Genomic DNA, 26940 nt, shown 5'->3' with positions numbered 1-26940 from the left:
AACGCAAGTTACATGTTGCTCGGTTTCTGAAATTAGAGGACGCGATTGCTTGACCGAGAAGAGTGGAGAGATTTTGGGAGACTAAGACCACATCAGACTGTAACGCCTTACAAAAAGTAAAAGGACATCTTCGATATTTTATGAGATTTGTTCTGGAATTCGATTTTAAACTCCGTTGGATACTTTATAAAAAACCCAAATTAAGACAGGAGAAAATGTTGGAAACCCCTAAACTTTTCCCCACCTAGCATCTAGCCAATAAAATATAATAGCAAATAGGTCACACTCATTATTTATGAGATATTTACAAGTCCATTATCTGGGACAACTGTTATAAGATAACACGCATTAATTCAAAGAAAAATGAATTTTTAATGAAACAAAACATGAAAATGTACTTCAAATATAAGCACATATGCCACTGTTTTCCAATTTTATTTGTTAAAAAATTAACATGTCGTGAATTATGTATTTATTATATTTGGCAGTTAAATGAACGGTTATAAGATGGGTAATTTAAAGTATTTTTTCTGGCTAAGATAATGTATGCTAACAATTAACACTTGGGAAATATGTTTATTTGAAGTTATTGAAAATTGAATACTCACCTATGACTCAAATATTGCCTATGTGAATTCATACACGACCTAGCTAAGTTGCTCCTTTTAGGTGGAGATGAATGAGCTCTTCGGAGTACGGGCGTTCCTGAAATATATACAAATATTCGGGTAAGTATAATAGATTAGACGAAATATTTGCTTTTTATATTTATGAAAAATTCAACAAAGGGATTATCGATATTTCGTGAGTTGCAATGTGAAATAAAAACTACTCTGAGCAGAGTATAAAACGTTTCGACTGGAATATAATGTAATTTTCATGTCGGCGCCAGGTTTTTGCAAGTATAATGAATTAATGACGATGATGTTAAATATGTAATTTCGGTTTTATAAAAAAAAATATTCGGTGTAGTAAAATAATCAACTGTATTATTTTGGCGACATAATCTCCCCTCATCTTGTTGCATTTTGTTCTGTCATTTCATGTCTAGTCGGTGATCACTTCCATAGCCACGGATTGCGCAAAACGTTCTCTGTAATGGTAATCCAAACACTATTACACACCATGTTTCTCATTTTTGTCCCTTCATATCCTTTCTCTAATCCCTCATTCTAGAGGAACACGAGCAAGAAATTTAAAGAAAATACAATGTATGAGGGGGAGACTGTGAGTGCCGCTCTCTCTGATAGTGTGATCCGAGCAATTAAGGGAGAGGTTTACTAAAGATGAGTGGGATGGTGATGGCTAATCTGAATATCAAGGTGGACTTTAACAATATCTTACTCAAACATGTTCTTGGTGACAGTAATAGCAACGGTGAAGTTTTGTTAACTGCAACATTCAAGCCCTCGTAATCAACAGCACCCTGTTGTGAGCACAGATCCTACCACAAAATCAATTGAATTTCGATTGACCGTCTTCGGATAGTTGATGGGATCGAATATATCGCGATCAGCAACAAATTCAGTTATCTTCTAGATGTGTGTAACAAATGGAGCGCTGACATCGGCCTCGAAAGCGACCATCATCAAATGGTTGCATTTCTTTTCTTTTGGAACGCTACTACTGCATTTCCAAAGGAACAGAGCGTCGGGCCCCGAATTCGGTACGGGCATCGGAAAAGTGCCTCTATCTCTGGCGCGCCACAACATAAAATAACATCCTAAGACCTAACTGACTGCGGAAACTTGAAGGCGGAGCAATGAAGGTAAATAGCTGAGAGATTTATTGATAGCTGCGCCCGAGGTAGGCGCGACGAGCGACGTTATCAAGATGAGGTAGAAAAAGTACGCCGTGCAAAATCAATTAGAAAACAGAAAACGGTCTTCTTACCTTCTAACATAAATTAAGGATTTAAAAAATGGGTTTAACAAAAAATATTAGGTATGTAAGTGTCATTTGACAGCTTTGTATATATGTGATTTTGTACTCGGTTCATATATTTCTAATCGCTTTAAAATGCTTTACGACCGGAATTTTCGTCAATTGCGGGAAGTTTCACTTTAAGCATTCAATTCAAAGAAATCTCCGGCTGATGCTAATCGACTACTTTCGAATTTGTATGTCGAGGCAGTTATTAGTGAGAGAACGTGTCGTGAATGGTTTCAACGCTTCAAGAACGGTGGTTTCAACGTTGAAGGCCGGCATGGCGGTGGAAAGGAAAAAAGTGTATGTAGATGACGAGTTGACGACTTTACTCGACGAAGTCCCGTGCCAAACACGAGAAGAGTTGGCGGAATCAGTGTATGTGACTTAGCTAGCCATTTCCAAGCGCCTCAAAGCCCTGGGAATGGTTCAGAAGCAAGGAATTAGGAGCTGAGTTGAAGCCGAGGGGCCAGGAACGCGTTTGTTTGCTTATAAACAGCTGCTTCAAAGGCAACGACGGAAAGGATTTCTGCGCCGTGTCGTAACTGGGGACGAAAAAAGGATTCACTACGATAGTCCCAAATTCAGAAAATCATGGGGTTTGGTACTTTTTCTATCAATAGCGCACGACTTGGCAATTCGGTTCTCACGATGAAATGAAAAATTGGATTGATTTGTGGATCGCCTCAAAGGATGACGAGTCCTCTCGACGCAGGATACGTTTGCTGCCGGATAGATGGGAAAATGTATCAGGGATGGACAATATTTTCAATTATAAATGTACTAATAATTTTTGAAAATAAAGCCTTATATTTTAAGAAAAAACGGCAGAAGCAAAGTTACACTTAAGGTATAAAATACCATTAATTTTATAGGAGCAGATATAGAAAGGAGAATGCGTTTTGAGGTATAGATTCCATGTAGGTTCATCATCGTAACTCTTCTCAGATTTTTCAGTTGGAGGAGTTCTGAGAACGAGACCTGTTACACTTTACGATGGGTACATTTTGAAACCTAACTTTCTTATCATCCCATATTACAAGTTAAGCCGTTTTGAGAAGTACTAATTGATCTCTTTCATTTGAAACCCACATGACCATATTCTGAGAATAAAAATATACATCACTCGCTGCTAATATATTTGATGTTCCATCCTTAAATTAAACACAAAATCAACCCACTCTTTGCATGCAAAAGCCACGCCACGCATCCTCATCGAATTTCATGGCAATGGGTCAGCCGATTACGAGTAAACTAGGTGTGGCAGACATACAGTGAGTCGATTTTAATAAGGTTTTGTTGTATACCAAGTACAAAAATGTTAGTAAAGAATCATACAAAGTGGACTTGTGCAATGTCAAACCTATTCAAAATTTGGCCACAAAATATATTACCTTTTGGCTGCGTGATCTTTGCGGATCTGCATAGTACAGATTCCTCTTCAAAGCAAGCAGAAATGCACGTTATACTAATTGTGTTAGAGCACTTCATCAAGACCGTAACGGTACACTACAGGATTACAGTACCCTGTAGGAGGTAATGTGGTCAGCATTGCACTCGCCCGAGATTATTACTCTGGTTTGACTCAGATACATATTCATAGCTGAGTCGGCTGGTATTTGACGTCAAATCACAATACAAATCCCACTGCCGCCAGTGTGGCGGCAAATTTTAGTACCCAAACGGCCATTTCATTTGCAGCAATCTAATATTACGGAACATCGAGCATTTATTCAGTACGTTAGGACATGTTTTTTTGCTGCCAGGGTTTAGTAACGCAAAACAGTCAGTGGGACCAAGTGATCAAAAAAAAAACAAGACGCTTGGTCGATCTCAGTATCACGAGGAACTTAAATCATGAAGGTACTGATGCCCCCAGACTAACTTGTAATGTTTGTGTGATACTGACATTCAAAGTCTTAGATTGCCTAACTCTTTGATCTATTGTAACTCCATTATTAACTTTATTTAAACAGATATCGGTATGAAGGGTATTTTGAGGCCTAAGTAAAAAGTGAACGAAACCAAATTTTCAAAGATGAAATTTATGAGCGATATTACGACCGCCTGGTTGTGGATGAAACCCGGCTCAATAAGTTGCGGTAGGCCGGTCACTAAGTCCGTATGGGTAAGTAAGATCCTGGCCGGAAAGTCTACAGCGGCAAGATCTATGGTAGAAAAAGAAAACGTGGCGTGCGCCAAGATACCAGATAGCTTTTAGGGATAACGAATTTTTAAGGCAGACACGCACCGGATACTGGTTGCTGTGTCGTTGATGCCCATCCATTATATTGAACGGAATTGCTGCCCCTTAATTCAATGATGTCAAATATTTTGGAACGCATTTCGAAGGACGACTGAATAGTAGAAACGCGACAATGCCAACAAATTGCGACTAAATCTCAAAGCGAGATGTTTGCACTAGCTTCTACGCAGAAAGCCTATTGTGCAACTAGAGCGCAAACTTTTACTCTACTAAGTCATTTTAAAACACACCTGGACTTATGGAGTTCAATTCTGAGGATTAGCGAGCATTTCAAATATTGAGCTATATAACGAGTCTAGTCAAAGAAAAATATTGTGTATAATAATTGGTACTTCGTGGTACGTGAAGAGCTCAAAAATCCACGAAGACTTGAAAATTCCAACTGTCCGAGATGAAATTACTAATTTAATAAAATAAGGATCATGAATACCTAGTAGGTAACTTCAAGTATAAGAAATAAGGTAGGGGCCAAGTTACTCTGCCTGATTTTTTTTTATCTGATTCGCTTCATAAGATAAATCCAAATGAACCACCATCAGAGTATGTCCAATTCATACCCACCTCAAATGATTATTAATAAAGAAATTCGCTACTTTCAAATCGGTGATGGTACATTCTATTGAGCCTAAATGAGAAATAATATAGTAGATAAGAAATAAAAGATAGAAAAAGACGGACTTGCTATAATAATAAACCCAGGAACAAGAAATGATTTGACAGGTCGATATCATGACCTATCCGTTCAATGTTTTCCAGCCCAAAATGAGGAAAAGTAGTTTAGTGGTCGTTAAGCGTCAGTTCGATCCCATTAATACTAAATTTCATTGAAATGAACACTCAATAGAAGTAGATAGATAGCTAGAGATAGGAGCGAATAGCTATAAGCTTCAGAAGTAGCGCATCTCTTGGATGCGTAATTGCCAATTAGGAATAGGTTACAAATTTATGAGACGAAGAAAAGGGAGAGGATTGTGAGGCAATTGTAACGACAATCTGGATGAAGAAAATAATTTAGAAATGTTATTAGGAATTGAATTGAATATAGAAGTTAAATAGAGGTAAAAAAGGAATGAAAAATGTAATAGAAATTACATTACATTACACTAAAATTATATATGTACAACATTATAGAACAGAATCTCATGTCCGCATCCGATTAAAACAAAAGTTTTACTTCCAAGATTTGATATCGAATTTAAGTTAGCTGTGGAGAATGATTAATAGGAGCTTTAAGGAAAGACCAATGCTTACAAAATCGCTGAATCTATCATTTGTATCATTTGTTTGGGACCTAATTCCTTATCATCGCCACGAAAGCTGATACAACTCACCTCAGGTGAGTGATATTTAAGAAAAACTCAAGATCTACGGTAGATGATCATTTCACATTAAACAGGGCAAGGAGGCAAACATTGTCCATATTTGATAGTCAGATATGGATCTACTATTTGATGAGTTTGTCCTGAAGGAGAAGGAATCAACTCAATCACCTGTTAAGGAAGAAACATAAGAGCTGCGTTAATGGTATGGTACTTCAAAAACGTGGGCGGGGTCAGGGTAATGAATATGGTTGTGAAGTCTGCAATTTGAAGGCAGGCGTACTAATTATCTGCGAGTTTGCAAATACAGTATGTGATCGTTCGAATGCAGCTGTCCATTCTGCTTCTCCCGTAATTGACTCACGATGGACTGGATTAGCTATGTTCACTAGGAAAGTTAAGGCAGCTACACGATACCCACCTTGCAGGAGCGAAAATCCAGCTCATACAAACTGTTAATTATTTAGGAGTACATCCCGATTCTAAACTGACGTGAAGCACCTATCTAGAAGCAATATCAGAAGTCCTGCAGATTGGTCTGGTGCTGTAGGACTGCGATAAGATCTGGGGATTTTCTCACACTACGCCGACCGCGACACTCGAAGCTATCCTAAATCAAACTACTCTTAACTGTGATAGTTCTTTCTTTACTTTGCAGATGAGTCCGTTGTGTCAAAATTCACTAAAAGCTTAGGAGAGGTTTTTTCTGCACTTGCTCAATAGTACCATATTTGCTGGTGAAACCAAGTTGGGAAGTTCAGGAATTATGTGATCAGCAGGAGTTTTCCAAAAATGTTTGAGATAATTTTTAGTAGCATCTTTGCCAGGTTTTGGGATGATTATAGTTCTGGCGTATTTCCATGTGTTTGAAATTTAACATGAGAATGAGAAATGAGACATATTGGGCAAGGAAATGTGTAGAATAAAGCATAGTGAAAATAATGATACTTAATGGTAAGGTTTTCTCCTTTAAATTTCTCAGATGACAAATTATCTCGATCTTCCTGCAAAGCCAAATGTTCATCAAGAAGCCCTACAGTGAACTCAAGTTTCCGTGATTCAAATGATATTAAACAGTGCAGTCAGTTCAGAGTGGAGCATGGATGTGAAACCTCTTACATTTTGATAGTATAGGAGCCATATTAAATCCAACGACGCTGTCACCGTTCATTCCTGAAATTTGGAAGTCTATTGGCAAAAAGTACCCAGTCGGTAGAACGATGAATGATCTGTCCCATATAAATCCTGAGAATATGAAATTTTGAACGAAGCACCTATATGGCATTAATTGGTGTCCTTTGTCAGGTTATGGGGAACAACCTGAGATGTACAGTCTCTCTTCATTCAGATCGAACCAGGAGGCGCAAGATCTCGGGATGTACATTAACGAAGGAAAGACGAAGTAGACGGTGGAAACGACAGCGCCAAAGAACAAAGAACGAACAACATCGAATCGCAAACGAAAACAATAAAGATAGGAAATTACAACTTGACCGTTGAAAATTGTTCCTATCTAGGGTCGAAAATTACAACCGATAACAGCTATGACGATGAAATCCCCACACGGTTATACGCTATTAACAGACCCTATTTCGCTCGAAATGTCTCACCATAGGGTCAAACTCTTACTGTACAAGCCTATGATCTTCCCGGTCCTCATGTATTGCTCAGAGATCTGGGTTCTTAATAAGAAAAATCGCGAACTCTTGGCCGCGTTCGAGGGAAGAACTCTCCGAAAAAAGAAGAATCTGTACGGATGAGGATGATCCAGGCTGGAAAGTTTATAAGGGTAATATCTATGGCAGAAAAAGAAGACGAGGCAGATCCTGCCCGAGATGGAGCGAAAGCGTGGGTCAGGGTGACAGAAGCTTTTGGGGATATCGAATTGATGGACTTCCGCCCAAAACCGGGGTGTCTGGTGTTTCTTACCAGAAACCGGTTGTTGCGCTAATGATAATTTGTCAGGTTGCGTACTTCGGAATGACATCATTTGTATATAAGCCTGGAAAAGAGCAACTAAAAACAAATTTGCTATGGACAACTCTCAAGGTGATAACCATTGTTTACGCAACCGACTTAGAAGGTGAACTTACTCCCGAAATCAATGAGATATCCAATCTTCATGCACGCTAATTCAGTGGAACAGGAAGTAGTGGGACCAATAGTTTTATATTATCTTTTGCAACTGCATCAAGACAGTTTTGGGCATGCAAAATATTAGCTGTGTGAATTAAAAACCGGAATTTTTTTCACTTGTGAACATGTTATAGTAACCTATTAAGTAGTGGCTCATTTTGAAGTTCTGTTGACTGCTTTTAAACATAATTTGAGTTAAGGAACAATTAGAATGAGTGTCAGCAAAATCGGCGATGAACAATTTCGAAAATTTGAGAAAAAACAGTATTTGCGGAAAGTACTTATTGTTCTAGAAGAAATCTGCGGCAGAAAGCCCTCAATTACTTATAAAAGCATACGCACAGCACGCTCTATCGAAAATGTGAGTTTAGAAAAATTTGTTTCAAAAGTGATGATTTTGACATCAGAGACAAAGCGACAGTCAAAGCAGTTTGAAGATGCCGAATTTGAGGAAGCGCTTCGTGTCGGAGTAGATTGAATAATCATTTTCAAACGCCTGCATGTACTTGGAATGATCCAGAAGGAAGGACATTGAGTGCCGTATGAGTTGAAACCAACGGACGTGGAAAGACAATTTTGCGTGGAGGAACAACTCTTCGCCCGGCAACAACGAAATGATTTCTTGTATCGTATCGTGACTGGTGACCGTAAGCGTAGGAAGTCGCGGGTAAAGCCCAGTGAATCATCGACTTCCACTTCAAGGGCGAATATTCACGTAATCAAGCTCATGCTTTGCGTGTGGTGGGATCAGCTAGGGGTATTTTACTATGAACTGCTAAAACCTAAAGAAAATATTTCAGCCGATCGCTGCGGTTGATGAAACCACACATTGAAGAAAAAGCGACCGCAATTTGAGCAGAGACACGATAATTCTTATTCTTCAACATGACAATGTTCAGCTACATGATTCGAAACCGGTCAAAACATACTTGGGAACGCTCAAATGAGAAGTCTTACCGTACCCGCCATACTCGTCAGACATCGTTTCACCCGAATACTACTTCTTCCGAACGATGGTACATGCCCTGGTAGACCAGCACTTCACATCATACGACGATGGTAAAAAGTGGGTGGATTCTTCTTCTTATTGCGTTCTTTCGCAAAGGAATCTGTGAGCTGCTAGCGGCGGCCAATATTTTGGATCGGTTTTTAATTCAAACACCATAACGTAAGGCAGTAATTGGGAAAGAAGCGCCTTCTGATTATTATTGATTAGTGGGCGGATGAAGCCACCCACGAAATTTTATAGATTTATTGTCCATATTTCGAGCAATCCGGAAGAAATGCTAATTCGTTTGAAATGCATCCGCAGACATAAAAAGGAAATCTGGGAATACCAATAAGTCTATGAACTCCAGAAGGGCGAATTGCTCCGAGCTCGAATAACAACATCGCGTAGAATCTCCTCTGACAAACAGTTGATAGTGAACACTGAAGTAATCCACAACACTTACATGAGGAAAATGGATGCCGCAATAATCGTAATCAGCAGAGATCCTCCTTCTCACCCAACTGTGGAACGTTATAATTTACCTATATGGCCCCAGTCGCACAAAAATCCGAACAAATGATTCGGGGGAAAATTTTGCAATCTCCAAAGAACGTAGGTACGGGCAGAAATCTATCATGAACTTTGTCGAGCAGAGAAGCTACTTTACAGACAGAAAAGGGAATTCTGTAAACTCGAAGTACAAGGAAGTACCGCTCCCGGCACGCACGTTTTACCGACAAGTCAGCAGAATGAAGCCATATAGGCCTCGATGTTCATCCCGTCGAAACAAAGAGAAACATCTGATTTCCGGGCGTATTGGAACGATGGGTTGAGTATTTTCATGAACTGCTCAACACCCAGAATATCGGCGAGTTGGAGGCTCCGATAACTGAACACGACGGACAAAAGCTGTCACTACCAAACATGGAAGAAACAGTCAACGGTCAATCTTATGCTCAAGATAGGGGTCAGTGAATCAATGCCTGATGATTGGCAAAGAGGCATTATCTGTCCCACACTTCACACTTAAAAAGGGGCCATCACGTAATGCAGCAATTATAGAGATATTACGTTGAGTACCATCAGCAAGATATTTTCCGCTATCTTGCTGGACCCTCATATGCCCATAACATAAGGTCATCAGTTACTTCAAGGCCGCCTATGATAGCACAGCCAGGGTACAGGTCATGAAAGAATTCTATATCCGGATTAAATTGACAAGATTGGCCAGGGTAACCAATGTGCGAGGTCGAATAAAAGCAGCAGGATCACCTTCAAGATAATTCAACATCAACAACGGTCTAAGACAAGAGGATGCGTTATGGTACATCGTTTTTAACTTGACGCTGGACAAAGTATTCCATTATGCTAAGGTAAATGTGAGAGGCATCATCCTTTTCAAACCCACCCAACTACTGGCCTATGTTGACGATATCGACATCCCGGGAAGAACCAGAAATGCATAAACTGCCTTCATCCAGAGGGAGCAGGCGGCGCGTGATCCTGGGCTACACATTAATCAAGGCAAGACGAAATATATGGTCACTGTACAAGACAATAATCTTGCCAGTCTTCAAGTATTCCTTGGAAACTTGACTTCTTAGCGAACAATTCCGTAGCCTATACCATATAACGATGAACAAATTAATGAGCGTAACATTTGGTTATGGATAATCCGGCTCAATAAGTTGCAGTGGGCGGGACACTTCATCCATATGGGTGAGGATAATTCAGCCAGGAAAGTCTTGTAGAAAAAGAAGACATGGTAGGCCTTGCCTCAGATCTGAATCAGATAAAAGCAGAAGGATCACCTTCAATACTCTTCTCAACAACCGTCTAAGACAAGGGTATGCTCTATCATTCTTTTTAACCTGGCCCTGGAATGTGATCAGCATCGTTCTTCAAGTCCATCAAACTGCTAGGCTATGCTAACGATATCGGTATAATGGAGGAACCCGAAATGTATAAACAGCCTTCATACAGATCTAACAAACCATACGAGACCTGGACTACACATTAATTAAAGCAAAACAAAGTAAATGTGGTAACCACAGCATCAAACTCGACAACAACCAGTAGCACTCGTTAGCTGAAAACAATAATAATAAGAGACTACAGTATTACCTGGCTTGTAAAGACTATTTTAGCTTATAGAAATTGTTGCGTTGGAAACATCTCACTATAGGGCCAAGTATACAAGACAATGATCTTGCCAATCCTCATATATTCCTTGAAGATTAGATTTTAGCAAGAAAAATTGTCAATTCTCAATGTCTCAAAAAATGTTTGCCCTCTTATAAGAAGAAGAGGTAGCCAATACAACGAAGAAACTTATCAACTATATCACTACCTTTGGCTGTGGTGGGCAGATTGCTTACCTAATCCATATGGGTAGCAGCAACACTGATGGTAGAAAAAGAAGACGTGTCAGATCATGCCTCAGATGAAGCGACAGCGTGGCCCGGACATTGGGCAGCTGCTAGGGATATCAAATTCGAACACTTCGTCAAAAAAGTGGGTGTCTTATAAAGCAAGCCAATATTATATCTAGTATTTTTTTAATTTTACCTCAAATAATTAACCATTTACATTGTTCCATTACATTATGTAGGCATCTGACCAAACAGTATTATTTTGATACCTAAGGCTTACAGCAATTGCAGCGTACAAAAAAAAATCAAATCACAATATTTGTGATTAGTACAGGACAGGTTGGGAACATGCAAATCAATCACATTTAACTCCGCGACATAAAAACAACACTCTACCCTTTTCGGAATTCAGGAAAATTTAAATTGGAATAGTGGTTTTCACCTATTACCCACCCGGCTGATGGCCTCATATGTTTACATAATCGGGAGTTATCATAATTCTCGTTTGCAACCTCCTCCTATTAAGCAATTTACAATGCGATGCAAACAGGAAGCCGAACTAGGCAACAACCGGGCAAAGGCGAGCGTGTAGGCAGAAATTAACTTTAGTGACATCACGTTTATAAATAAATTTAAATCAAATAGGAAAAATACTTGACAAGAATAACACTGCGCTGTGCAGGCAGCAGTCATAAGGCTCTCAAGGCAATCCTATATCGATGCCCAAACCAGTATTTGCAATATGTGCCTCTCTTTTGAAAAATAGTAGAATATAATATACTTACAAAATCAACAGGAAAGTTGAGCCTTACGTTGAAAGATTTATCAATTCATGGAGTTTTTATTGCCAAAAATCGAAAATGACTTTTCTTCAAGCTGCGTACATTTAATCGATCCATTCACGCTGCGTACAAATCACGTTATTTCAAATTGAAATTTTTTTGGTAATCCAAAAATTCATAAATAAAGCACTTCAACCCAAATCCATGTCTAGCCGGCAAATATTTAAGCTGCTTACAAACGAATGGGATCAATTTTCGAGAGAATCAACTTGAAGTGACTTCCCCCAGAAATCCAATTCTTTCGAACGACGAAGCAAATAAAAGAAATAAGGAATGAAATTTAATAAAAAGCACAGAGTTCAGTAGGAAATCCTGGGCGAGAGGGAGAAAAAGGATTCGGCGATAATCTATATGAAAAATATTTTAATAAAAATTTAAATGAAATATTCATGAAATTTTCAACACAGTACGAGCTCTAATAGCATTCCCAGCAAAACTCAAGGCTTCGTTGGACGATGACCGAGCTTTCCAAGTGCGGACTCTTCCATGTACGCACAAAGTCACACAGGCGAATTCCAATATCTTTTACACTTATGTATATTCCAGCAGCTTCTATGCAGATATTTAAAGTCCTATCCATTACGCATACTTTAATTGTTATTAAAGCTTAATCAACATAATTGCTGCTATTCATCTTTGTCAGGATTACTCATCGGCGGAAACATTTCATAATTCCTACTTTACATGAACATAAAAGGAAATGGCTGAAAATACTCACGAAAAAGATGTAGTCTAACAACGCCGGGTAATTCTCGCCGCAGTAGTACACCCACCATATGACGGAGTGTCAGTTTGTTGAAATTTGAACTTTTTAGTGCCACTTTAATTCCTTGATAATTTGAAAGTATCTTTAAAACTGATTAATATATTTCCCTTCACAACCGTCAGCGTCGCAGGGATATGAGTAGACCGTATGATTCACTTGCACTGGCAAATTGCACTACTTCTACACTTACTCCAGCTGATATACAACTATCTATGCCTAAAGTAAAAGTCTTCAACACGTTCGCAAAGAAATCTCTAGAAATTGCTTCACGGAAATCTTGTATTTCATTCGGACGAAGGAGTTTCAACCTAACTGCGATATTTTACCATTCAGTAGTTAGCTGGGCTAACACTTCAATTGCAAAATGCGTGAAAATTAATGTGGGATTTTATCGTCTAAGGAGACTGTGTGCTTTGACATAGACTAATTCACTTTTTGCTGTAGTAACCAGTAGTTGAAATATTGATGCAATGTAAGGCGCATGTCCTTGAGTCCAAGCTCCTGAAAGCTCTTTTCTAACTCCTATAGACCTGAAAGCTACCCCGCTCGACAATAATGAAGTATACAATTTTCGGTAATAATACTTTCAAAGCACATACTGGGAAGATTAATCACTTTTGCATGCCGACGTGAAAGCGCATTCAAGCGCTTCGTGTAAAAGGCACAATAAGTGAAATCACATCCCTTATGGTAATAGCATGTAAATTTCATTTCAATGGGACGACCGTACGAGCTAATAACACTAACAATGCATACGGCCAATGGATGCTTACATCTTTTCCATAGAGGGCTTGGGAATACTGTTTATTGATCGTATAACTTATATTAATCTTCTGATAAATTACATTAAATTGCTACACTCACGTTTTTTGGATATGTTCGCAGTTGCTATCAAAGATGCGATGTAATACTGCAGTCCAACTGATCATAATAGTAACCACTGAGTTATATTTGAGCATTCAATATTTTGTATTGAATACTTGGACTGTTAATTGTAACTGATCGAATACCCCAGTGTTTAGTTCAAGTAGCACGAGAACAATAGAGAGTGCAATAGTCCAATATTAAAACTATGAGCTGAAGGGTGCCCCTAACCACCCTAAGATGCAATATGGTCATCATTGCGCTAGCTTGAAATTATCCTAATTTGCCTCAGGTGTTCTTTAACCAATTGCATCAGCTTTTAACCAATAGCATTAATGCATTGCAATCAGTGTAATTAAAAACGCGATCTTCCTCTCCGAAAGCCTAACGCTGAAAATAGCGGAATAACCCATCAGAACCCATAATTTGAAAAATACGAAGTTAAAGTGAGCAGGCTGACAGGTGAGCAATGGTTCGATAATACCACGCTGTAAGGGCGTCTGCTGCCTCCTGATAAACAACAAAACCAGTTATGGTTTTGAGGATGTAAGCGATCAAGAATTCAAAGAAGGTTGGTTTTTTATGGAATAACAATGGTTTGCATATTTGCTTTTTTATATTTTTGGAAATGTCTATCAAACTTTATTCAACAGTGATTTCTACCTGCCTACACTTAATCAATCGAAACAAAAACGATATACGAGAAGAACCATATCGTCTTCCATCACCACAATGTGTATTCACATGTTGAGCGTTATGTTGTCAGATACTATGAAAATCCTGGGGGAGGACCATAATCCCCGGTCCTCTTCGGACATGAGGCCAATCGCAAATACCCAATACAATATCAGGCTGGTTCCAAATAGCACCCGACAGCCTCGGATCTGATTGCCTTCTCGAGTATATTAGGACGACACTTCCTAATAGCTTAATAAGACGTCATAGAAAAATATTAACACAAAACACGTAGAACTGGCTGTGCATTGCCCATCGTATTGAAGATGAAGCAACTCTCTCTGTTATTAGAAGGACAGCGGGCATATACATTAGCGCATCGCAGCGTTTCACTGCTAGCAAAGGGTCGGCGTTTAGATCTTGATTGTCAGACCTGGAACCTCTTACTCTACTCCACACAAAACACAGCCCTGACTGAAAACAAGGTTCAAAAACAAACAAACAATTGTTACTGAGGACTATCGCAAGAAGCCTTTTCAGACCTAGAAACTGATTGCTGATAAGATTTTAACTGCAAGATTCTTGTCGAAGTTAGGCACCAACGGAAGATTCCGATATAGTAGAGAAGCTTAATTTCTATAAGTAATTACTCGTAGCTCAGGAGATGCTTTCTAAACTTGATATTGTGATCGTGATGAGTGATCTGAATGCCAAGGTGGGTTTTGACACTTTGCCATGTGGTGGGGACCGCCTGGACATTGATGACGCATTGCATTAAGGTCAGTCGGGTTTCAACTAACCAACACTGTATAAACAATCAGATTGAACACTTTGTCATCAGCAGTAGATTACGGACTTACCTTTTGAATATACATAACAAGCGAGGCGCTGACATCCGTCTCGAAAGGGACCACCATGTAATGCTCGCTTGCCCTTGCTTACGTGTTTGCGGGGGGAATGCAACCTAATATGTATCGTAACAAAAGGGTATTTGTTTTTGTGCTAGTCAGGGAAGCAGAAGCTGCCGTAGATAATATTGGTTGTTTATGATAAGTGCTTTAGCTAGCTTAGGCTCAAACTATTGGCGGTTTCCAATACCCATACATGTAAAAGGGGGGTGTAAAATTTTTTTTCACTAAATATAGTCATGTGGGGTATCAAATGAAAGGTCTAAATTAATGCTTTTCGAAGCAGGTCTTAGTTTTGAGATTTGTTAAAAAGGCGGGGAGTGAGAGGGGTGTAAAGTGGTGATTTTTTAACGGAGCCATTCTCAGAAACTACCCAACCGAAAAATCTGAAAAAAATCATGAAGCTGCCCCTATATGGTGCCCAGGCCTCAAAATACTCTCTCTGGGAAAATTGAATAAAACCCCCCTTAAGTTTATCTCAGAATTATAAAAGTTGGCAGTAGTATAAAATATAATATGAAGCATATCAACTCCAAGTTTGATCAAAATCATACTATTAGTAACAAAGTTACAATAGCTCAAAGTTATCTCCACCGTGTAAATTTACAACCCGAAGTACAAAATCTGACATGCTAAATGCATATTCTTAAAGGGCTACGTACAAATGGGATAGTTCTACACTCAAATATATTCACAGAAGAAGTAAACAAAACCTTTCATACCTGAAGCGCCCAGCTTCCAGTTTCCAGACTTTTTTAATATTGATTTCAGAAATGTATCCCGTACAAAAGAACTTCTACATGATTACAAACGATCGACTCCTCAGCTGAAGATATGAGAGGAACACTTCACCACCGTTCTTAACCGAAAACGGATTGTTCGTCCAAATAGAAGAGAAATCATCCTGGCCATCAATGCACGCAAAGGGAATAATCGCCGCTGTGCTTGATGGTCTCACGGCAGAGCTTTCATCGCTGCTGCTGCACTTTATGCAGATCTGCTGCTTCCCCTTATACGGAAATTCTAGGAACACAAGACCTTTCCCAGAGAGCAAAAGTGGGAAATTGTCGTTTTGATTCCAAAGGAAAGTATTAAAATAATCCTGAAATGCATCAAGGAACATTTCGAAGGTTTGAACGACAAGGAGGAGGCTGGTTTCGGTTCTGGATCCTCCTGCATTGACCACATCAACACCCTCTTCTGCCATTCATGGATTTCCAAAAAGTTTCTGTCAGCGTAAACAGGGAGTATATCTGACGGGAGGAATTCCGCAGAAACTAAATTATTTTCACAGCAGGATATTAAGGCGCCAAATGTGACCTGATGCACCGAGGTGCAATCTCAGACGAATTTAAGGTCCCAAGCGGAGTCCATTTTTGTTAATTTTTTCTTGTCACCAGATGACTTTTCCTTTGTGCAGAGCATTGAGTGCGTTTTTATATCTAGCAAGCGTCGTTTCTGCCAACGGTGGAACTTAATGTCAGTTGACGCATTAAGCGGGAGTGTAACGTTTTTTGCATTCTTTTTATTCGATTATCTGAATGGAGAACCTTTCAAGAATATTGTGAGCAATTTCGAGATGAATCGGGGCAAAAATAAGGAAGATACAGGGGTTAAGCTGCAGCTGCTAAAGTATTAGATTCGTTCAAATACATGTATAGTCCCCTTCGCAAAGATTTTTTGGATGCCATCAAGCCTATCTATGAAGATCTGAGCAACGATGGCCTCCGGGAGCGATATTTCGACATAAAGGCGAGTTCGAACCAATTTATTTGGATAGTCTTACCAACACACTGGAGTGGAACCCTCATCAGCCTGGTTCTTTGCTTTACTAGCCTTGTCTTGTATGATAATTTGCCTTTTATGATAATTCGTAGTGGACAAAGCGCCCATGAGAGAATGTGATAAGCCGAGCGGAGCCGGGAGCTGAAAAACAAACTAAAGAAGGCAGCATTCGTCATAGACAGAAGCAGAAAGGTGCTTTAGACATCATGGATGATAGCAATATCTTTGTGGACCTAGCATCGATGACTTTAATGTTAGCTAAGCCAATACAACTTGCTTATGAACTCAAAAGTTTTTAAACACTATTTTCATATATATATAATTTACGAGGTAACGCTGGCTTTTTTTTTTTCAACTTTGCTAATCTTTTATTTTGCAATAACAAATTAGCCGATTTTTTCCGCCAAAGGCCGCGTTTTTCATTTTAAAGTGTTCCCAAAAATTGAAATTTCGAAAAACCCTCCCAGCGTTACCCGGGGAAAGCGATCACGCACGAATAGCATTCAGCAGACTCAGAATTCATCTGGTTTGGTTCCCTACGATCTCTTTCTGTTCAATCGAGCCAAAAAAAAACACTATCAAGAACGCGTTTTGGTAATCGGACATACCAAACACGGAGTGTGAATTTCTTTTCGAGAATTGAATGAAGCGTTTGTATAAGTTCGTTCTAATCCAGGGACTTTTTCATCAAGGTAGCATACTTAAATAATTGTATCTTGGGAAGTACTTTTAGTTGCTAAAAACACTCTTTCCATGCGCTTTGTCCGGATATGAATTTCTATTTCCATAAAATTTTCACAAAATACACTAATTTGCGAGTTCTTTAACTGAAAATTTGAATGGATTAGATGGAATTGTTTATTTCAGAATTACTGATAACAGCACTAGCTAAGTAAATAATTTTTTTGAAGACAACCAAAGAGGAATTTTCCTATAAATAGGAGGAACTTTGGAAAACAACTGATGGACTTTCCTTAAGATTCCAACTCTGTGTCTGTTTTATCTTCAATGTTTTTATTTTCAGGCGTAGATATGTCACGTATGTTATGCAGGTGCCGCACAGGGCTCGGAATGTCGGCGGATTCGTTTAGTTGAATTGATGGTGTCGTGTAGCTATAAATATTTTCAAGTGTATCAATTGCACTTTATTATTGCCGCTCAAACAGAAAGTGATGATATTCTAAATAAGACTCACATTTCAAAACATGGTTGAATGCGTAAAAAAATCAAATCGAAAGACGTTCTTGAAGGATCATTGTTTATGCCATAGTGAAGTATTATAGAAGGCCACAGTCGAATATTTCCGGTAGCCATCCCCGTTGTCAAATACAATAAAATAGCAAGAGGGTAAAATGAGAATCACAAATATTAAGGCCATGGGTATAGTAAACAGAAATTGAAAATCCATTCATATATCATATATATATTGTTATAATTACACCCACGATGCGATAGGTTTGGTATTATCAGTGGATTGTTGGGATATTTGCTATCAAATCAATTCAAATTTGCTATCAAATCAAAAAATTTTCACAACCTAACGTCCTCATACATACAACGAAGATAGATGAAAGAAGAAAATTTTATTTAATTACGGTGCCCAATGGAAGCTAAAAGTAATTTTTGGCCTTGTTTCAGCTACCGAAATATCGAGGGGGGTAATCAACATGGCATCAATCTACGGACGGGTCAAAAAAATAACAGATATTGCAGGGCTGTAACATTTACTCGATTTTTTTTTCACCAGTTAAGTCCCGATTTTACTTCCAAAAAAATGAACATGTAGTGAATGTTGAAGTTTGGAATGTCCTTTCGGGCCAAACGGGTTGACTATCGTCAACGACGAGGAAAGAGTTGTACAAACTGAACTGAAGTATCTCTTCGATCGGCCCTTGCTTACTTATACGCTATCCAGACATGAGGAAGTGGGGTTACGCTTTGGAAACTTGAAAGAAAGGGTAATCACTTTTTTAATTGTAAGAGATGGCATTCTTTAGCTCGAGTTCATCTTTCCAACGAAGCCATTAAATCTTTTAATTCAGAGACTATACGCACGCGATGGGATCGAAATAACGCTACTGCCCCACATGGCTAACAGGATAATTGCGGAATGCAATACTTAACCCACTGTTTCAACCATAACCAAACGAAAAAGTAGCAAAGCAATTGTCGTAGGGATGTTTTAACAAATTGGAAAGTAGTTTTTGCAGTAGAAATCCATACGGCATAGAAGTAAAAACAATAATAGATGCAAAAAAAAAAATGATTTCCGCCATGAGCGTTTCGGGAGCAGAGCTCAAATGCCACCTTCCATTCTGCTTCCAGAAACAACGGGAAAACTAGAGTCGAATCAACTAGTAGTGCAACAGGCGACAACGCTCCCGAAACGCGCAGGCTACTAATCCGCTGCAGACGTTCAGAGATAAAATTGCCAATAGATACAAACAGTTCAGTTATTTACAGCTCGAATACGGATAAAGTGAAGAAACCTGCTAAACCTGTCACCAACAATGCCATAATCAATACAACATGATATTTCCAAAACAGCCGACTGTCAGCGCTCGACATCAAAGTAAATCCGCCGAAACGCGCATTAAAGCAAAAAAAAATGTACAATATCTGGAATATCTAATCGACTAAAATGGAATCAGACCTATTCCGACGCGAATGAAAGTCATCACAAGTTTAAAATATTGAATATCTGAGCAATTATTCAGAGTGGAATAAGAATGAATATACTCTGAATTGAACAAATGCAGCTGGTGTAGCGTATATACCTTGCAGTGATGCACCCAAAAAGGCGACCTTTGCGGATGACATCACTACCCTTACCACAGATAATAACACTGAGGAGGTAATAATAAAGCTATACATCCTGCAAATAAAGGAAGAGTTAAATGCTGGCTGTTGGGAAGGAATTCAATGCTCACCGTCGACAAAAAGTTATTAATTCAGAAGCAGGTCCTAAAACACATGGACTAACGGCATACAACTCTGTGACTGTGCCAAAGGAATTAACTTGAAAATCATAAAAACTTTGCAAAATAAAGTACTTAGAAGCATAAGAAACGCTCCCTATAACATTCGCAATGAGAATCTGCATCGGGGCCTGAGAATATATCTACCTGTTAAGCATAGTCAGCGATTACATTCACATGAGAATAACAAAATCCAAGAATTGACTGATATCTGAAGTGTGACGAGGCAATTGAAAAAAAGTAAAATCAAATTACTTACTATCGTAAAGGATAAACTGCCTAAGGCTTCCAGGGGTTACTCTAGTGTTAAACCCGTGAAAAGGGGTTTAAAACTGTTATAACAACGAAACTATAAAAGCTTTCGACTTTAAATTTCACATGGTTCTTTAATGAGTCCTTACAATTAGAATTTCATGGCTACAAAAAGAAAAAGGAAAACAAAATGGCGGCAGCAGCGTCCATATGCTGCAGCATTAGAGCGCAAAGAGAGCAAATCGCCCGGGGTAGTGTCTATGTTTTGCAAGTGACCAGTAGCCAATTTAACAAAAATATTTGTTTAGTTTTAAAGAAAATCGACTACACGTTTGAATTAAGCCACATGTTTTGAACTTTGGCAATTTGGCAAAGGTTTGAAGATAGCATACGCGATTTTTATCATTTTCCTATTAGAAAAAAGGGGCCCAAATTTCCAAAATTTAATGTTTTTGTTAGGTCCTTTGGTATGCAGGGTAGCGCAGAGAAAAAGCTCGTAGCGACAGAACGAACATCAAACTGCGGCGCGTAAAATGTAATAAAATTCCTCAAGACTCCATGGATGCAGTGTCTGCCAAATAACGTTATGGTCATACTCGCGGCATTGCCGAGGACGACCGCTTGATTAGCGTTCGCGATACAAATGTTGCTACCGCAAATCTCATGGGACACAGTGCCCGATATACCGTCTTCCAAAGTGGAGGGACTGGATTCAGCAGTCCAGCAACTGCAAAGTAGCTAATGCGCGTGTCAAAAGCAACGCTTTGAAAATTGCAACATGTTTGATGCAAAGGCAAAACGCGTTCGCCATGGGATTATCATCGATCACCGGGGAAAACTAGGGGTACAAACACAAATCGACTGCAAGTTTATGAGCGTGACGCTGCACTTCCGTTTTTACTGAACACAAGGGTCGATGTCTCCGTAATTCCACTCAAGTGGCGGCCAAAAAGAAGTAACTTTTGTCGTTCAAATTATCTACTGCTAACGGCAACATGATAAGTGCATATAGCACATGATCTTTGAAGGTTCGCTGAGAACTAAACCGTCCCAGGCCGTCCCATTTTAGGAGCTGACTTTCTGCCCCACTATGATTTTTTTTGTAGATATTACAAAAATAAGATTATAATGGTGCCACTAAAATGTCGTGCGTCTAGGCAAGATAATAGACAGCGGTTAGTACTGTCAGGAAAGGCTCTTCATTCAGAAAAAAATTCTTAAGGAACTCCCTGGAGTTATGAAACCGGACGAATTCGGTCCAACAAATAAGATACCATTTTTCGACCAAGGGACTGTCGGCCACCCTTCAACGTTTGAGCAAGCTCATTTCATCTTGCTCCGAAGAAAGACGGATTAATGCGCCGACTCTGACCCGGATAATGATATAATGAATTATATCCCCGTCATTACGACCGATTTGTTGAACAAGACCGCGTTCTCAAAGGCACATTTTCTTAACTCGTTCCAAAAAATACCTGCCACCGCAGAAGATATCTCCAAGATAATCGTGAAACACCTAAGACAAAGTTTCGGGAGTCTCAATCAATATAGATTGATCATCGGCTTTGCAAAATGTATTTTGGTATCGTCGGTCACATCATCGGCAAAGATAGAATTTAACCAACGCCATTGCGAGTTGAAGCAATTCGCAGCATGCAGCTTCCGAAAACAGTGCAGCAGCCACAACAGCTACCATTGTTTTATTCAAACATCGCCAACATGCAGGCACCTTTTAACAAGTTTCTGTCAAGCGCGAAGATGGGGGCAAAATTCATACACAATGGACCGCGGAAGCTAAAGAGGCATTCTAAAACGCAAAAACGCTCTAGTCGAAGAAACACTGCTGGTGTATTACCAATCCGGAAATAGCATGTCATTAGTCACTGACGCATCTGTCGCGATCATCGGAGCAGTTTTACCAACAGAAATAGCGCGCTAGTGGGTGCCGCTTGCGTACTTCCAGAGGAAGCTTAGTCCGACCGAAGTTGTTTATAGTAGTCTTGGCCATCTATTGTGACATCCGCCATTTTCAAGACTTCCTCAAAGGCGCAAACTTCTACATTGATATGGATTATAAGCCACTGATAGGCTGAAAAGCTAACCGCGCCAACCCTCGACAGTCACGTCAGCTCAGTTTTATCTTATTTTATGTTCAACTCAATTAAGCACACCCATAATTGTGTTGCAGATACCTTGTCGAGCGTTGACGCCGTTTCAGTGCCAACTTTCATCAACCTCGATGAACTCGTAAATCAATAAGCCAATGAGCCAATAACAGGAGGAGGCAAAGTAGAATCCTCCGACCTAGTTGCAATCATGTGCCCAACCTAGGCCGTTCTACAGTCTTACTTGGCCTTGATAATAGCTTCGACGAGAATTTGGTACGTCGAATGCTGAAATGGTTTACAACACTACACTGACTCTACCGGGAGAATTTCTGGTCCCTGGGCAAAACCATGTAGAACCAAATGTTTTCCTGGACATCTTCTCCGAGCAAACAAATTCGACCAGCACCAACCAGTTATCATGGCTCGCGAACTACTTTTGCCAACAAAGAGCTCCGCCACACATGTTTACACGTTTTACCCAATGTTGCCGTGCGCAGACCAATTTGCTCCACCGTTTTCGGGACAGGTTAGTCAAACACATTACGTTCTTAGCGTAAATGAAAGTTTGAAATTTGCTTATTTGGAAGTGATTGCATCCGATTGCATGTTCAATCCCCGAAGAGTTCCATTGTCAACCACAGCATTTGTGACCCCTCTGGTACACCCCCAGAGAATTCAACACATAGCACACTTTCGGATTTAACCGATAAAAGAAATTAGTCGCTGCAGCCGCCGTTGGGGTACGCAACGCCAGAGAAGGATCAGAGCACTACGGTGGTCTGTAGTGACGCAAGGCAACATCAAGCTGCGACACAGAAAAGTGTAGTGTAGAAGAAGCTAGTTAGTGAAACCAACCAAGATGTTGAGTTGGACTACAGGGTCCTCACCCTTGAAATGTGACACCGAAATATACAGAAGAATTTGCTGGATTTAGAAATCTCAATCGTAACTGGCGCCATTCTCAGGGAACTTGAACCCCGGGATTGGTCTTTCGAAGATTTTGAAAAAAATAAATTAAATTAAAAAAAAAAGTTGTTGGCACCTGGGCCATAGTTTTGAACGTGTGCATATTGGCATTTCTCCTTTATTTGGAAATAACATTTAAAATCTGTTTCCCAACACAGGCAGGGTCTTCCATTGTCTATTTGTGACTTTTTATATCTGAATCAGATCAAAAAGGATAAAATTAGCCTAAATTAAAAATTTCATGAAGTGTACCTAAATGGGATCATCCAAAATCTAAATCTAATTAGCAACAATTGCAATCACCTGGAATTAGAGAAGAAATCTAATGAGAAGCTCCTTATTCGCGGAAAAGTGACTGTTTTCGTCGGAAAATCCTCAACTCAATGAAAAACTTTGAGCCCGGAACGCGATCGCAGGCAACACATTAACCTTTAGTCGCTCGGAATATTCCAATTTGAGACTCGACATTTGCATTAAGTAGATTAGCATTCTCGTGTCGTTTCCCAATTGCGTAGCTGAGGTGCGATACGGCTTAAATCGTAGTTTGATAGCGATCAGCGATTGGGTACGCTTGACAGTTGCCACGAAAGCCCTCCGTCGGGCGTATCAATCGACCTCCCAACAGACTCGTTGATTACATGCCCCCGTATTTACGTTACTGTTTGCTAATCTCGCGAACGTATGCAAACACAAGCCCGTATTGGCCCCACTATTGCATAACGTCGCGATCGTCGGATTCTACCACGTTGCAAGCTGGCAACCTCTAGTTACCTACCCAACCGAAATTGCCACAAAATTATACACAACGGGAACGTTGACCGGCAGAGAACAGGTTACAACCGCTGTCCGCCACCTTTCGCTTTCGAATCGCGCATAGAAAGCAAAAGTGAGGCAGCCAAACATCGCGCACACAAACACTGGCTGCTAGCAACCACCTGGGATCGACCCATTCGGATCGAATGTGTCTAAGCCTAAGGTAATCTTGCCTAAACCATAACTGCTATGCACTTACCGCTGATTCCGTCAAAAGTCATATAAAATCTCGTTCCCCTCCGGGGTGCAATGAATCCGTACAGAAGTTAGGGTCGAAGCGTGGTGGCAATTCAGTCCAGGCCAGGAAAAACTGCCACAATGCAAACCGGAAAGAAACGTGCGCCGCACGGGACACTCGCTCCTTCGATGCTGATGCTGAAAGAAATCACGTCAATAGTCGCACCCCCTAGACCGGGCAAATTCACGCCTCACTGTCCGTTCCCTTTAACCGCAACCAAATAAAATCCACTGGCGCACGGTGCGAACGAATTTGGATAAGTTTTAATTGACTCCAGATTTTACTGTACTGTTGGCCACAAAAGTTAACTCCCTCGATGGGTCTGCAAGGAGAATGATGAAATTCAATCAGCCGACTTGTGGCACTTTCCGAGTATTTATAAAATGACGACATTTTGGGTACGTGTGCGCGACTGTCATGCTTGAGCTGCATGCCCGGAAAACATGTGCACCATTCGCGAAAGTTCCTGGGGCCCAGTCGGAAGGGATCCATTATTTACCAAAATCAATACTTACTTGATCCACAGGCCCTTGCAAACGCAGGCAGGCTCAAAATTTTCGCGATAAGATAAATTGGTAAGTTGCACTCCACGAAGTGTCAATCCAAGATTGAACAATCCAATATGGCGTTTGTCTCAATTGGCATTCATACACGACGGCTGCAAATTCGGATTGAGGAGTTCATTATTTGACACTCCAATGCCGGTTTCTATTCAGACTACTCTGAACCGGTTCGGCGGTGTGTACTAGAGAACTCAGGTTTCCGTATGGGTTGTGTCTTGACTAGATATTTCCGGTTATATGGAAGCCATTCGTTTTTCAGGTTTCATTTTATTGACTAAATAATCTCAAGCAGCACTTATAAGCTGTTCTTTTCTGCTGGGGAAATACAAGGATGTTTATGAGATTTTATTTAATCATTTATTAGAAAAAGAATAGGATTGTACACTTAGTATGAATTTATGGTACACGTTACACATATTTAACACGAATTTTATTCTATGATCGAATAATCTGTTCCAGCTAACAGTTGCCACAGTGAAGTCGGTGCTATACCTCTTAATTGGGAAATGGTGTCTATTGACCATTTAGATCAGTCTTCGTCGAAGCTCTACAGCCCATTTTCGGCCTTGCCTTTCAGGGTGTCCTTCGTCCAACTACCTCGATCCATCGATGGTGTCCCCCAAAATCGAAATCCAAGCAGTGGTATACTGTCTTCGTCAACAGAATCTGCCTAGCGATTTCGGGGTTTTCAAACCGGCCTTGGTCCATTTGATCTCTCTTCGAATACTCTTTTAGTTAGGCAAGTGTCGTCCAAAGGGTAGTATAGGTCCCAAGGCGAAACGTGGATTGGTACCCACGATGGAGCATAAAACCTGGGAAACGCCTGCTGAACCAACATCAACAGCTCTAATACCAAACCCTATCTCCACCTCCATGTGGTGATCGCTGGGAGTTCTTTCTTTATGAAAAACTGCAGATGGAGAAGGATGAAGGCGAGTCTCCCGCGCCCAAAAACGGGACCAAACGTACCAACTGGTCCTCCAGGTTGGGGGTTGGGTAGGGCTGACAGCCCTACACGAAAAACCGAAGTTACGAAGCCACGAAAGGAGCCTCGGACAGGATGGATCTTACAACGACGAACCCGGCAACGACAACGGAATAACGTTTTGCGCATTTTCTCGTGGAACGTGCGCTCCCTGTACAGACCGAACGCTGCTGAGCAGCTAGCCGATACCCTGTCCCAATATAGGGCTGATATAACAGCGTTACAAGAGATGCGATGGACAGGGACCGGTTTCCTGGAGAAGAGCCACTACACCATATATTATAGCGGTCATCCAGTAAACCATGTGTTCGGAGTAGGTTTCTTAGTCAGCCAAAAAATGAAACCTGCTGTTATCGGCTTTGAAAACATAAGCGAACGGCTATGCACTCTGCGCTTGCGAGGCAAGTTTAGAAATATAAGCCTCATAAACGTTCACGCCCCTACAGAGGAGACTGCAGAGTCGGACAAGGATACCTTCTACAAGGCAGTTGAGCAGACCCTCGACGCCTGTCCCAAGTATGATATCCAAATCATACTTGGAAATTTCAACAGTCAAGTAGGGACGGAGCCAGTATTCAGGCGATACATTGGCTCCCATAGCTTACATAAGGATACCAATGATACACGTTGGAAGTACCTGGTTTGCGCGGAAAGCGGTTCACAAACATACGTGGGCCTCTCCAGACGGGACCACTTTCAACCAAATCGACAACGTGCTGATTGAACGCCGCCACCTCTTAGCTTTGATGAATGCCAGAACATATAGGGGGGCCAATATAGACTCGGACCACTATCTCGTTGGCATGGTGCTCCGAGCTCGAATTACGATACCACCTACAATCCCCTCTGACAATCAGGTGAGAGTGAATAATGAAGCCATCCACAACACAGCCCTCCGCGACACCTATAAGAGGGAATGGATGCCGCAATAGCCGCAGTCAACAGAAGTCCTAGGGATGCAGCATCAACAAATGATCTTCACAACCACCTGAAAAACGTTATAATTGATACGGCCACAAAGATATTTGGCCCCAGCCGCGAAAAAAATCGGAACGGTTGGTTTGACGATGAATGTAAGCTAGCAACGGAACGGAAGAATGCTGCATATCGAGTAATGTTGCATTCTCAAAGAACGCGAGCACGCGCAGAGACTTATCACGAACTCCGGCGAGCGGAGAAGCGATTTC

At 40.4% G+C, this 26940-nt stretch overlaps 1 protein-coding gene across 1 annotated transcript in view; it reads right to left on the bottom strand.

The window, feature by feature from the left end:
* The window catches only part of LOC119656179 (alkaline phosphatase), a 53855-nt gene extending 29814 nt beyond the window's left edge, over positions 1-24041 (bottom strand). The window contains exons 1-2 of the mRNA XM_038062529.1: positions 23458-24041; positions 609-705 (exon numbers count right to left, since the gene is read on the bottom strand). The gene's annotated coding sequence lies outside the window, so the exon portion shown is untranslated. The remainder of the gene's footprint in view (positions 1-608; positions 706-23457) is intronic.
* Between the last annotated feature and the right edge of the window lie 2899 nt (positions 24042-26940).

The sequence above is a fragment of the Hermetia illucens genome, chromosome 4, assembly GCF_905115235.1.
Source record: "Hermetia illucens chromosome 4, iHerIll2.2.curated.20191125, whole genome shotgun sequence".
NCBI lineage: Eukaryota > Metazoa > Arthropoda > Insecta > Diptera > Stratiomyidae > Hermetia > Hermetia illucens.
The sequence above is the reverse complement of the archived record's forward strand: the minus strand, read 5'-3'. Positions and strand labels throughout refer to the sequence as shown.